Source organism: Elephantulus edwardii, unplaced genomic scaffold, assembly GCF_000299155.1.
Source record: "Elephantulus edwardii isolate Elephantulus edwardi_28Jun2011 unplaced genomic scaffold, EleEdw1.0 scaffold00086, whole genome shotgun sequence".
Lineage (NCBI taxonomy): Eukaryota > Metazoa > Chordata > Mammalia > Macroscelidea > Macroscelididae > Elephantulus > Elephantulus edwardii.
This window is the reverse complement of record NW_006399836.1, coordinates 7,938,345-7,951,474: the sequence shown is the minus strand read 5'-3', so window position 1 is coordinate 7,951,474 and position 13,130 is coordinate 7,938,345. Positions and strand designations below refer to the sequence as shown.

The following is a 13,130-nucleotide window of genomic DNA, read 5'->3' as shown; positions in this document are numbered from 1 at the left end:
GACCCGTCTCTAATTGGGGTGACACGCAGCCATCAGAGAGGAAGAAGGAGATTGTTGGGAACAGTGCATGCCTTCAAGGTGTCTCTGGGCAGAAACGGGGAACAGTGATGAGGAGCTATCATTTGTATAAGGAAAGCAGAGAAAAAAAGAAACGTATAGATAGCCATTCGTGTTTACCGGTCTGTGGATGGAGACCCAGGGAACCTGCCGCACTGGCTGCCTCCGGGGAGGGAAGCAGGTGGTTGAGGATGGGGTGGGAGGGAGAAGTCTGACTGTATTCTCATTTGTGCCTTTTTTTAGAACTATATGAGTGTTTTACCTACAGAAAAAAATACCAAGAAAGGTTTTTAAATAGTGTGTACATATGTGTATCTTTCTGAGAAGGGCTGTAGCATTCATGAAAGCTCCTGAGGGACTGTGGCCCCAGAAGGCCTCCTTCTGTGTCTCCAAGAACACGGCTTAACTTCCCTGAGTGGCATCCATAAAACAGTGAGGCGTAACATGGGTGTCCAAGGCAGGCTGCGAGATGAGAGCTGAGTGTGGAGGGTGAGAGCCTGGGGACTGTAAAAGGAGAAGGCCTTCCTGGAGGAGGTGTCTTTTGTCCAGGGCCCTTCTGAGCCCACCCTCCAGGGGTCAGCCCTCTCGAGGTCCTCTCTCTGTAGCTGCTCTGCTCCATCAACCTTGCTCCTGTGACCATCTAGTCCCAGTGTTCAAAACCCCACCCAGCCGGTATTTCCCTCCCCAGCAGTGCCCAGTAGGTTTGGCTCAGAGTATGCCGTCATCAAAGAGGTCCCGGCAAACCAGCCCCACCGAAAGAGAGAGACCCCCCTCCTCCAAGACCTCACCTGCCCGCTTGCCTCCACTCTGACACTTGGACCTCCTCCTTCCACCTCCCAAAATAACAATAATAATGAAATTGTTACCGTAACCAATACATGAACTGAATAGTTGAAGCCGCCAGTCTACCCCCACAGATTTAGTCTCAGTTGACCCTGTCCTTCAGGGACACTGTCTCAGAGTCCATTTGGACAGTGGGCTTGAGTTTGTAAGGCATATGAAGGAGAGTGTCGGTGGTGGGAATGGCCAACCACTTGACTAGCTGAAAGGCTGGTGGTTCGAATTCATCTGCAGGAATTGTGGAAGATGTTATGTGCCCTCGAGTCGCCTGTGAACCATAGTGGGCCTGTGCACAGCAGCTCTGAATCCTGCCCTGTCCTGAGCCAGTCTCACTGACTCAGTCAGACACACCTACCCCCATTTTTCCAGTTACTGTATCAATCCATCTCATCCGGGGTCTTCCTCTCCTGCACTGACCCTCCACCCTTCATGATGTCCCTTTGGAAGATAGCCTTGCCATTCTGCTTCTGAGAGGTAACAACTCTATGGGGCAGGTCTCACCTACACACAGAGCCTCAGGTGAGCCAGAATCCACCTCAGGGACTAGACAACAACTAATATGCATACTGTGGGTCAATCTCCACATGGACTGAGGGTCTGTTACTCTTCAGCTGCATGTCCTCCAGGCTCCCAGCTCCAGCCTCACCACTCCACCCCCACCCCCACCCAGCCACCCTAGCTTTCCTCCCTGCCCTTCCAACTCACTACACTTCAGCGGCTGCCTCTGCCTCCTCTGGGAAGCCCTTCCTGACTGCCCTTCCAAAGAGAGGCCTTGAGCCCGACACCGGATCCCTCTCCTCAGAGAACCCATCTCACAGGGGCCTGTCTCACAGCCTTCTCAAACTCAGGGACCTCAAATGTTTCATCCTCATGTCCAACACAAAAACAACCCCAACACAATTAATAAAATTAAATTAAAAAGAAAGATCCTTAATATAAGGAAATAAATGCACATGGACATGTATAGATAATTCTTTAAAAAAAACAACAAAAACCCCAACACAGATCTACCGCTGTTGTCATCTCAGACTCAAGGCAGCCTGGTGTGTTCCCTCCCAGGGAGAACTCCTGCTGGCCGTGACATTCCGGGACGAGATCACCAGGCCTTTCTTACACGGCACCCGTGGGGTCATCTGAATCACCAGCCTTCATGGGCTGTAGCCAGATACTTAGCCGTGCCACCCAGGGGCTCCTGCCCAGCACATGAGCCGAATAACCCAGTCGATTCCGAGTCCCGGCAGAGCCCAGTGTTACAGACCAGAACTGCTCCGGGAGGTTTCCTGGACATCAGTCACCAGGCCTTTCTTCCACGGCTTCCAACCACCAGTCTGTCAATGAACAGTGGATCACAAGCCGCTCATGTGGCAAACACAGAGGTGCTGTCAGGCCACCTCCCATTGACATGAACCCTAGAGGACAGAGTAGAACTGCCCTGGATGCTCCCAGGGCTTTAACTGTAACAGAAGCAAAATGTCACCTCACCTTATTCTCCTATGGAGGTCAAACCAAGACCTTTCAGGTAATAATAGCCTGATGCTTAAGCATTGACAAGCAGGGTTTCTTACACATTTGAAAAAGCCCACCTCAGGGCCTTCTGTTCTGAACCAATTCATAGCTGAAGCTCTCTCCAGTAGATCTGTAAATCCCTGGGCGATACAGTTCCTTGTTCTCTCACATGACGGATTCACCCACCACAGAGCCCCTGGGGAGCAGTGCTGGTTCCTTTTCCTCACACATGTTGTTATGTGACTCCTGGCTGACCCTCCGGCAGGTTCTTAGAGTCTGTGAATCGCGTGGAGGAAGGACTGCCCCTCTTTCTCCCGCAGAGCTGCAGGTGAATTCGAACCACCTGCCTTGGGGTTGGCAGCACAAGTCCTTACCCACTAGGTCACCAGAGCTCCGTTTCCTTATACACGTTGTTGTTGTGGTTGTTAGGTGCTGTAGCGTCAACTACAACTCACAGCGACCCTATGAATAGCCAGTCTGAACCCTGCCCTGTCCCGCGGCGCCCTGACACGCTCGAGCCCACTGTCACGGTCACTGTCAGTCCAGCTTGTGGGGGGGTCTTCCACTCTTTCTCTGACCTTTCCCAGCATAATGTCTTTTCCCAAGAACTCACCCTCTCCTGACAACACGCCCAACGTATGTGGCACCAAGTTCCCCCATTCTGACCGCTGACAAAGCAAGGGGATCACGTCAGCTGGCCATCAGTCCCATGAGGGATCCAAGTTCAGGGATGTGACAAGCCGGCCAGGGAGATGCAGTTCCTGACCCTGTGGTCAGTGGACACTCCATGGAAGGGCTTCTGACTGAAACTGAAGGAAGCCTGGACCGCTCAGCACTGAACACAGAGGTCATGAGCTCGGGGCATAGGACAGGCTTTCTGAGGCCTCTGCTTCTATTTCCCCAGAGAGCCAGGCTACACCCCAAGGTTCCTACCATGTGGGTGGGAGTCCCATCTTCACAGAGCAAAGCCCCCACCCCCACCCCGAGCTATGGGGAAGAAGAGGTGAGCCTAGGTCAGAGGACAAAAAGACAGAGGCTCAGGAGGACCCAGCTCTCCCTCCCTCCACCAGACCCCCCACTTTCTGGACAATCAAGGTACTGACCCAACCCCCCTGCTCTCCACTGGTTCTTAGGACCAGCCCACCTCCCATCATTCATTCAGCCAGTCATCCTAGCCTCAGTGTCCTGCTGAGGTGGGTGCTCTACAGCCAACACTTAATGAGCACCTACTGTATGCATGACAAAACTCTGCTTCCCTGAACCCTGACAGGACAGGATCCCTGAACCCTGACAGGACAGGATCCAAGACCAGATTTGAGACGCAGTCAGAATGATCGAGGTGGTTTGCAACCTCCTTCCTGGAGGTTCCCAAGAAGACGCGGCTCTGGGAGCAGGAGATGGCAGAGCCTGAGGGGCTGGGCCTGGGCTCTGCGGTAAGAGCCCAGCGGAACCTGCGACCCCCATGGTGCGGTGAGACTGGAGGGGCTTAGAGGCCTGGAGCTGAGTGGGCAGCTGAACACAGAGGGGCAGCTGAGAAAAGGAGGTAACGAGAACACGGGCATTCTGGAATGCTGTTCGCTGCTGGGAGTTGATTCCTTGGTGACCCGTGTGTGCCAAGGAGAACTGCTTCCTCCCTGGACTTTTCAAAGCTGTGACCTTACTTCAAGATGGCTCTGGGTGGTTTTGAACTGCCAACCTTACTGTTATTAGCCCATCACTCAACCTTCTGCACCACCTGGCACCTTGCGATACGTAAGAGGGAGCTCTGGTGGCGTGGTGGTTCTGTGGGATGTTGGTAACCCAATGGGCAGCGGTTCAAATACACCAGCTGCTCCAAGAGAGAAAGACAGACAGATAACCTAAATCAGGAAAGATTAACAGCCTCAGAAACCAGGCCGGGGGGTCGCTGGGAGTCAAAATCACTTTGATTGCTGTGGATTTTATCCTCTCAGGATCCAAACATCCTGGGCCAAGAAAATTCACACACTCGGCTCTATCAGTGATCAGAGATCTCCACTGAGAGGGAAACTGTCGAACGTAACCACCACCCAGGGTGGAAGCCCACCACACGCCGCTTCTAATCACGTGATGCTGAAGAGGTGTACGAAACACCACCAGCCCTCACTCACTGCATGCTCGGTGCTTTGACAATTTCTATCTTATCTCATTTTTCCATGTTGTTGTTGTTGTTGTTATGTGCTGTCAAGTCACCTGCGACTCATAGTGACCCTATGTACAACAGCTCTGAACCCTGCTCTGTCCTGAACCAACATTATTGTCTCTGACACACCTACCCCCATTACCCCAGTCACTGAGCCAATTCATCTCATCGAAGGTCTTCCTCTCTTGCACTGTCCCTCCGCCCTCCCAAGCATGATGTCCCTCTCCAACAAATGTCTCAGAGAGGGCGCAGCCAGAGTGCTCTTTGGAGGCTTTGCTTCACACACTTCAGGCATGTGGCTAGGATAAGCTATTCCCTGGAGAGGGACAGGATGCTGGGAAGGGTGGAGGGAGGGTCAGCAAAGGAGAGGAAGACCCTTGACCAGGTGGATGGACACTGCCACAGTGGGCTCTAACGTATTAGGAAGTATGGGGATGACACTCAACTCCATGACACCTAACAACAATAAAAACTCATTTTTAAAAAACACACTGTGAAAATCACTAACACTTCACAAACCACTACTGGGCCAAGACCTGTCTGCAGATCCAGGGGTGCCCAGGGCTTTCGGAGGGCCCGAGCGGGGGGGGGGGCTCCAGGGTTCGTCTTAAAGCTGCATCTGACCATGGTTGAATCCAGGGCTTTTGGGGGACACAGCAGTTGGTGGGAGACATGCAGAACTGTTAGATCCTTCAGGTCACTAACTCTCACTATGCTGTTCAAACAACAGAGACCTTGGGTTCAAAGTCCAATACTTCTGCCTGGGTTCTGTGTTAGAACTGCTGCTGCCATTCAGCCTCACATACCTCTCGTGACAGGGAACTCACCACCTACTCAGGCAGCCCACTCCTCGGTGATCACAGCTGTCGATGTTAACTCCCTCCCGGCTGTCCCATCTTCTCTCTGTCCCCAGACTCTGTCTCTCGGTCTCTCAAGACAGCTACGTCCCTCTCGCTCTGATTGTTCCACCCAGCACCCTTCTATCCCTCAGTCCCACCTGGGCGACGGCCTTGAAGCCCAGCCAGAGAGAGACTGTCCATGGTCAGGTGGCCCTAGCGTCTGCAGCTGCGTGGCTGGCACTGAGCCAGCCCACCCTGCCCAGGCAGATCTCAAGGGCTAACTGAGGCGGGCAGAGCTCCCAGCAGACAGAGCAGGGGGTGGGGCTCTGACACCTGAGAGAACAGGGGAGGAGGCACCTAGGCAAAGAAGGTCACACCAACCACAGGCTACGGCTTCAACTCCCATGACTTCCCCGCAACTCTCAGACCCAGGGTGGCAGCCCACCCTTCTGGGCCAGGTCCTGGAGCCCCAGAGAGCTGGACATGCTCTCCAAGGCCACACACTCAGTGTGGCTGGGCTTGAGGCCAGACCTGTTCCAGTCAAGGGCCTCACCTGGGGCTAAGTCAGAAGCTTCTCAGGAAAGATGGTCTCCCCTCCTGCTGGGACCGACTGAGTCTCCCTCAGGGACCCTGAAGTGCCAGAGTGGAAGTTCAACTCTGCCCAGTTAGCAGAACCTTCCAGAGAGAGAGGGGGCTACCTGGGGGGCGGAGAGGGGCCATCCCAAGTCTGGAGCAGCCCCGAGGGCCATGCGTCTGTGTGACCAGAGACGGGAAATTTATGGGTGTGAGAGGTTTGAAGGTCTAAGACCTTTCTGCCCGCGGGGGGAAATGCCCCTCAATCTGGGTCCCTCTAGCTCTACGGGTTCCACACCCTGTGTGACTGTAGTCCCAGAGTCACCACCCCCATCCACCTGCTCCCCAGCTCCACGCTGAGCTGCACCTTCTCCTCGACAAACAGAGCGGGTTTGATGTCTCCTTAGGCCTATGGGTCAAGGGGAGAGGTCTCCACAGTAAATTTGGGGGTGGGGTCAGTGAGTGCCTGCAGGAGGGTTTAGGGGTAGGGAAGATTTTGCTGAGAGGTCCTAAAGCCAGATATAAATCCTGGTGTCAATTCTGCCACCAACTCAAGGTTGAGCGAGCCTGCTCCCTGAGGCCTCAACCTCCCCATCAGTAAAATGGGCTATCAGTCCCCAGAGTGCACACACCACACCTTCCTCTCTGGCCAAGCTAAGACCCCCTCTATCTCTACAGCCCAGGTGGGACCAAGATGGGTCAGAAGTAAATCGGGCCACAACAAAGAAAGTTGGACGTGGCCCACCTGTCCCTTGAGACTGGCACTGTTCCACAGGACTGCAAAGAAAGGAGGTTCCCAGAGGGACAGGTTAGTAGCTGAGCTAGGGTTCGATCCCAGGCCTATCTGATTCAAGCATCCACGCTCTTTCTGCCTTGGGTGCCAGCTGTGACAAGGGGCTGCACCCCCCTCTGAGCTGAGTGTCTTCCGAGGGGGAGGGGGAGATAAAGAAAGCCAGCTCCTCCTCGCCTCCTCCAAACTCCAGATCCAGGGAGTGTCTTAGAGAGAAGGGGTGTCAGCAGCCGTGCGAGGTGGGAGGCAGAAACAGCCCTGCGCTCCATCACTATCGCTGTGTGACCTTGGGCAAACTATGGTGGTCTCTGGGCTTCGGGGAAGGCAGAGACAGGAGTAGATCAGGGGCCAGGTGGGGACAGGTAAAGCTGGGGAGGTCATTCCAGCTGCCCCAGGTCCACTGAGCACCCCGATCTCCCATCTCCCCCTCTGCCCTTCTCGAGGCTCCCACAGGGCCCACCTGGGCCAGGGTCACTGTGACTGTGCTGCCTCCTACACAGATCCGGCTGGTCGGGCACCCTGAGGACCACCTGCCAGGTCACCCTGAGGGGCCCATTCCTGGAACTCTCCCTCCCTCTGCCTGCTGAGGCCAGCTATCCCAGCTGCTGGCACTGAGGTGGTCAATAACTGGAAAAGTAGCCACAGGAAGGCGTGGGGGGACTGTCCCAGGGAGAGAGAAGGAAGCCAAGGCTACCAGAGGACCTCAGGGCGGCTAGGACCAGAGGTGCAGCCAGGAGCAGGGCAAACAGTTACTGGCAGAACCTTGGGCTGGCCCCAGCTACTCATTGAGGCTGCTTTCTCATCTGAAAAGGAGGGGTGATGATCTTCATGGAAATAAACCAGAAATGTAGGGCCTGGGAGCGTTCCTGCAGCAGTATCCCCAAGAACTGTCACCCAGTTATCAGGAAGTGCCACCACCAATCTGTGTGGGCTGTGTGCGTGTGTAAATGCCTATGTGAGTGTGAGTGTGAGTGTGCTATGTCTCTATGATTGTGTGTTGTCAGTGTGTATGTTTGTGCCCGCGCTCTGGGGTAAAGTACAGGGGAACAAGGGGGAGGCCAGCAACCAAACTTTCTCCATTACCAGGACCAGTAAATCCCGAAAAGAGACAAAACCTTCGTCTCAAGCCCAAACACGTCCTGCCTGTCTTGAGCCCGCCAGTCCCCTTGATGGCCCTCAGTGTCTCCTTCTGTAAAACGGGGAGAATCACTGATTCTTAAGTAACCCCCCCCAGGCTCCCCGCAGGGACAACAGTGTGCGGCAGTAGCAGAACCCTCCGAAGCCTTCGGGAGTGGGGGGCCACGACTCAGGGCGAGCTGGAGCGTGAGCCCACCCCTGCCCCCCACGCCGCATCCCGCCCACCGCCCCGCAAGCGCCGTGCGCGCGCCTGCCCGCAGGAGCGCGCGTGTGTGACTCAAGGTCTATTCATAGCAGAGCTCCACCAGCTGCAGCGTCACAAGCCAGGGGCCTCAGCCCATATTATTATTTCAATTACCATCTGAATTAAAAGTTTGAGCAGCGATCAGCCCACGTAGCGAGGGGAAGAGGGAGCAGGAGAAAAAAAAAATAAAGATGAAAAGGAGAAGAAGGGCTGTGCCCGGAGATCCCCCACACCCCAAGAGCGCTGAGTCGCCTGCCCCGGGAGGGGAGGCTTTAAAGGTTACACCAGCCCCCAGATTCCCACCCGCCCCAGCCCTGGGCCTAGGGTCCCAGAGACGATGGAAAAGCAAGTGGAGATGCCAGCCAAACAAATCACTGCATCCAGACTCCGGCATTTGAGCGTGCCAAGCTCAGAGAGGGTGAGGAAAAGACACGAGGTCACACAGGAGACCACAAGCAAGGCTACTGTCTTCAGGCAGCTCCTCTTGCCAGGGCAAGACAGGCCACACACAAAGGCTCCCCTGACCTCAGTGGGCGGGCACTGTCCCCTACCAACCAAACCTGAGTCCATTCAGGCCGTAGGCTTTGACATCAGTGGGTGCCCTGGGGACAAGGGCCTGTTCTGGCCCTGCAGTTTTCTTACCCTCTCCCTGCTCCCCAAGCCTGACCCACAGCCAGGACTCATACAGTGCTGTTCTCCAATGATAGGGACAACCTGCATTCTCGTCCTGGACCTCACATCAGTCCGAAGGCCCCTCCTTGTCTACTGTGCAGTAAATGGAGCCAGCAGCCCTGGACCACCAGCCAGCCTCTCTACGTCCTAGGCTGCTTGGACCAGGCCACCCGCGTTCTGCACTCATCTCTCCATCCCCAAAGCCCATTTTCTCCATGCCCGCTTGTCTCTAGCTGCATCTTCAGAATGGAGCCCCCTAGAGGATCCCGAAAGGTGTCATGCTGTGGGGGCGACCAGACCCATCTCCTGCCAAGCCCCAATCCAGGGGAGGAACGTCTCCCACTCTTCTTCCAGGAAGTTCCAGGGACAGCCCTGACGATCTGACTGGCCTGGAATCAAATCCCCGCCTCGCTGCTGTGTGACCTTGGGCACACCAAGCAGGCTCTCGGAGAGTGGGGCTCCCCACGTGTGACGTGGGCACCCGCATGAACCTCTCGGAGGCTGGGAGGATGCGAGATGGCACTTGCAGAAGTCCAGTGCCCCACGCGATGGCGTGAGCTCCTAGCTGGGAAGCGGGCAGTGATGGAGGCTGCTTTCTGGCTTCATCGTGAGGGATAGCAAAGGATCCTGGGATTTAGGAGGTGGGGTGTCATTCAATCTCTCCCCACAGAAGACAAGATTCCTGGCAAGTGATTCTCTGGATCTGCTAGAACAGCTCTGAGTATGAGGAGCCCACGACTATGCCCATCAGTCTCGACTTCCAGCCCTGGAACGTTCTAGAAGGGACCATGAACTTCCAGCTTCACTACAAATTCTGATTATTCGTGCCTTAGTCTGTCTCAAACTGGCTATAGAAAGAGGACGGAACAGGATTCCTCAGATAGACCAAATGGAAGGTGAGATTTTCCCCAAGGAGGATGGAGAGCTGAGGACTGCAGAGGGAACCAAACTTAGGGGAACCTTTGTGCGGGACCCATCAGGCAGGAGGAACCACTTGGAAACAGAAGCCTTGGATGTGGCTTCCTATGTGACCTCAAATCAGTTCCTCACCCTCTCTGAGCTTGGCATGCCCAAGGGGAACAGAGACTGAGGAGCAGGGAAGGAGAAGGAAGGTAACCCAAGCCACAAAGTGGCCCACAAACCTCTGGGGCCTGGATTTTCAGCAGTGTCCCACGGTGTGTGTGCAAGTCTCCGCTCTGTCTGTGGGGTTTCCATGTGGGTAAAATGGGGGCATGTAAGTCCTATACCTTCTGTCTGAATGAGTCAACCCCAGCGCCCTACACCCTGAACATTCCCTGAGTATCTGGTCATCTCTCTCCTGTCCTCCACTCTCCTGTCTCATGCCATTGGAGTTATCTTTGAGGGCTCATTCATCCCATTTTACAGGTGAGGAAAATGGAAATTGCCCACTCAAGGTCACAGAGAGACTGGAAATCCCAGCTCCCTCGACAGGGCCCAGAAGTGCAGAGGGACTCAAAGGCACAAGCCCCAGGCTCCCAAGTGGCCAGCTGTTCTCTGTACAGATATGCATTCTGCACCGAGAGGGGACAGAACCCGCCCAAGGTCACAGGGCAAGGCAATGTCAGAGAGGGGCCCTAGTCCTGAATGCAGCCCCTAGACACCCCCAGCCAAGGGGACAGCAACATGGCCTGACTTCTAGCTGGCCCCAGGATCTCCTCAAGATCGAAGCCCTGTGTCCCGCCTCCAGGACACAGCCAAGCGGCTGCCCCCAGGAGCCCCCCATTCCTGGGACTGAGGGGGATGAGCAAGCAGGATGACAGGGAAGAAAGTTTCAGGTTGGCCGCTTGCCCACCCCTCTCTGTCCCCCCACCCCGCTCCTTCTCCCCTCGTGCAGGGGGGAGCGGTGGTGATGTAATGCACTCAGCTCTGGTCCCGGTGCCAATCTCAGAAGAGAGACGACAGATTGCGTGAGCCAAATTTGGCATCCTAGGGGGAGAGGCATGAAAAGTGGAGCTGTGGAGGAGACAAGCAAGGAGCCTGGGGAGGCGCAGGAGAAGCCCCCTGCCCAGGAGACCCTGGAGGGCCCTCGGCTCCGGCCACCCACCCCTCCCCGGCTCACCTGGCCTCAGGCCTCCTCTCCCCACTCCGAGGCCCATCCTAGCTACTCTGGGGACCCTCCATCCTGGTGCTGCCAGACCCGCTGCCCCTCCACCCCCCAACACACTGCTCCAGCTCCGTTTCCCACCGTCACTAGTCTCCTGGTTACCATGTTGCCGGTTGTCATGTCGCTTACATGTCCTCGTGACTCAGTGGTCCCTGCAGAGGGGCCCCCTCCTCCTCACACCCCCCTCGGCACTCGCCCCCGCCTCCCCCAGATCCACATTAAGAACCAGCACGCCCTGTAAGCCTACAAGGATCCTCCTCCCTTTCCCGCTCATCCGTCGAAGTCGAAGCGGCATTTTTCTGCAGCTTCCTGGGAGATTGCTTCGCTCTCGGTTTCGCAGATGTCTGTTACGAACCTATTACTCGTCAGGCTCCTCCAAGCTGCTCTCAGAGTTCTGATGTTGGCTGGAAACAGCTCAACACCCCTAGGAAGTCAAGACCATCATCCCCATTCTCCAGATGGAGAAACTGAGGCTCAGAGAGGTCAAGCTTCCTGCCCAAGGTCACCCAGCTGAAATTCAAGGTCTGTCCTAGTTGCCCTAAAGACTTTTCAAGGGACTCTCAAACCCCTCATACCCTCTAGTTCCCAGACACTTGTACCCTCAAGGGTTCTCTACTTCAGATCTAATCCCCCCACCTCTGCCACATTAGTTGCTCACCCCCGCAAAGGTAAAACAAGTCCATATTTCCATCTGCCCAGCACTTCCCACAGTCTCTGCACAGTCATGTGAACCCTGAAGTCCTTTGGAGGTCAGTGGGGCAGGGACGAACGGCCCCATTCCACAGATGTGGAAGCAAACGATCAGGGAGGGAGACTGGCTTGTCCATGGCGCTGGCCTCTGAGCTAAGGGAGCTGGTTTCTGGGAGCCTGAACCCCACCACCCAGCCTTGCAAAACCCCAGAAAGAGCCCCTCCTCCTAGTGGAGAATAGAGGAGAATGTTCTAGGTCCAGCTCTTCTGGGCTGCAGTGGCCGGTACCACTTCCATGCTATCCCTCCACCTTTTTCACCACTGAACCACAGTCAACCCAGGGTCACGCTGTGGCTCTCAGGCCAAGTCCCCCCCCCCAAAGGATCCCAGCCTAGAAGGGTATGGGATTGGATGGTGGGGGGCAGTGAGAAGAAGTGGATGGCCTTCACACACACACACACACACACACACCCCTCTCTCCCTGTTCGCCTGATCCTCTGCATTTCTCCTTAAGCCCCTTAACCGGTTGGCTGACCACTCCCCTGCTCTGGAGACCGGTGCTTGTCAATTTGGCCAAGCTTCCTGTGCCTCCAGCGTCCCCACGCTCCCACCTACTGTCTCCCTGCATCCTCTTCCCACCCTGGAGGGGCCACAGTTGCTGGGACAGACGTGTGGGTGGGGGGCATATGGATGGACGCCCCGAGGTGCATCAGAAGGGCTATAGGGCATGCTCCACGGGTTCTATGCCCCTTCAGCCCTCTTTCCCTGGGCTCCTGGCGGGAGGAGGGAAGCCTTTCTCCCCAGACGTTTCTGCCACTGGACCGAGAACTGCCTCGTTTACTCGGTCCCTGCCCGCCTGTTCTGAGGCTGCCAGGCATGAAGTGGGCACTCAACACGAGAAGGCGATTTTGCTCTGTCAGCTCTCAGGGCCGTTTTCAAACAGGCTGCACTTGGGGAGCCAGTGAGGGGACCCCCGCCCGGCACGTGACGCGCCTCCCAGCGCCTCCGACGAAGCCAGAGCTGGGCAACTGGGGGCGGATGGAGGCAGGGAAAGGTCGTGGCCGGGGCAAGAGGTCAAGGTGTCCTTCTACTTCCTCGCTCCCCGTCCTGGCCACAGCCCAGACCGTCACACGAACACGCGAACCAAGTCCGCCTGCTCCCGGGGAGTCACGGGACCGCGCCAAGGCGCGCCGGGCGGCGGGGCCCGGGACATACGGACAGCATGCGGCAGACAGACGGACAGATGGACAGAGGCTGCAGTGGGCGCGCGCCCGGCTTACCGCGGGGCGGAGGGTCCGACGGGTGTCCTGGAGGTGGCCAACGGGTGCTACATCCCACGGTGCAATCCGGCTGACAGGCGTCCCGGCCGGGGAGAGGGGAGCCCCGGCGACCCCGCCCCGAGAACTTGGCCCCCCGGCCCTCCCCGGCTGCCGGGCGAGCTGCGCGTCGGGCCCGGGCTCTCCGCGTCTCTGCGCCGTCCCGCGCCGCTCCCCGCGG

General features: G+C 56.5%; 1 protein-coding gene across 1 annotated transcript in view; it reads right to left on the bottom strand.

Moving 5' to 3' along the window:
• The window catches only part of KCNJ4 (potassium inwardly-rectifying channel, subfamily J, member 4), a 31,453-nt gene extending 18,324 nt beyond the window's left edge, over nt 1-13,129 (bottom strand). The window contains exon 1 of the mRNA XM_006890123.1: nt 12,914-13,129. The gene's annotated coding sequence lies outside the window, so the exon portion shown is untranslated. The remainder of the gene's footprint in view (nt 1-12,913) is intronic.
• Nucleotide 13,130: the final 1 nt, after the last annotated feature.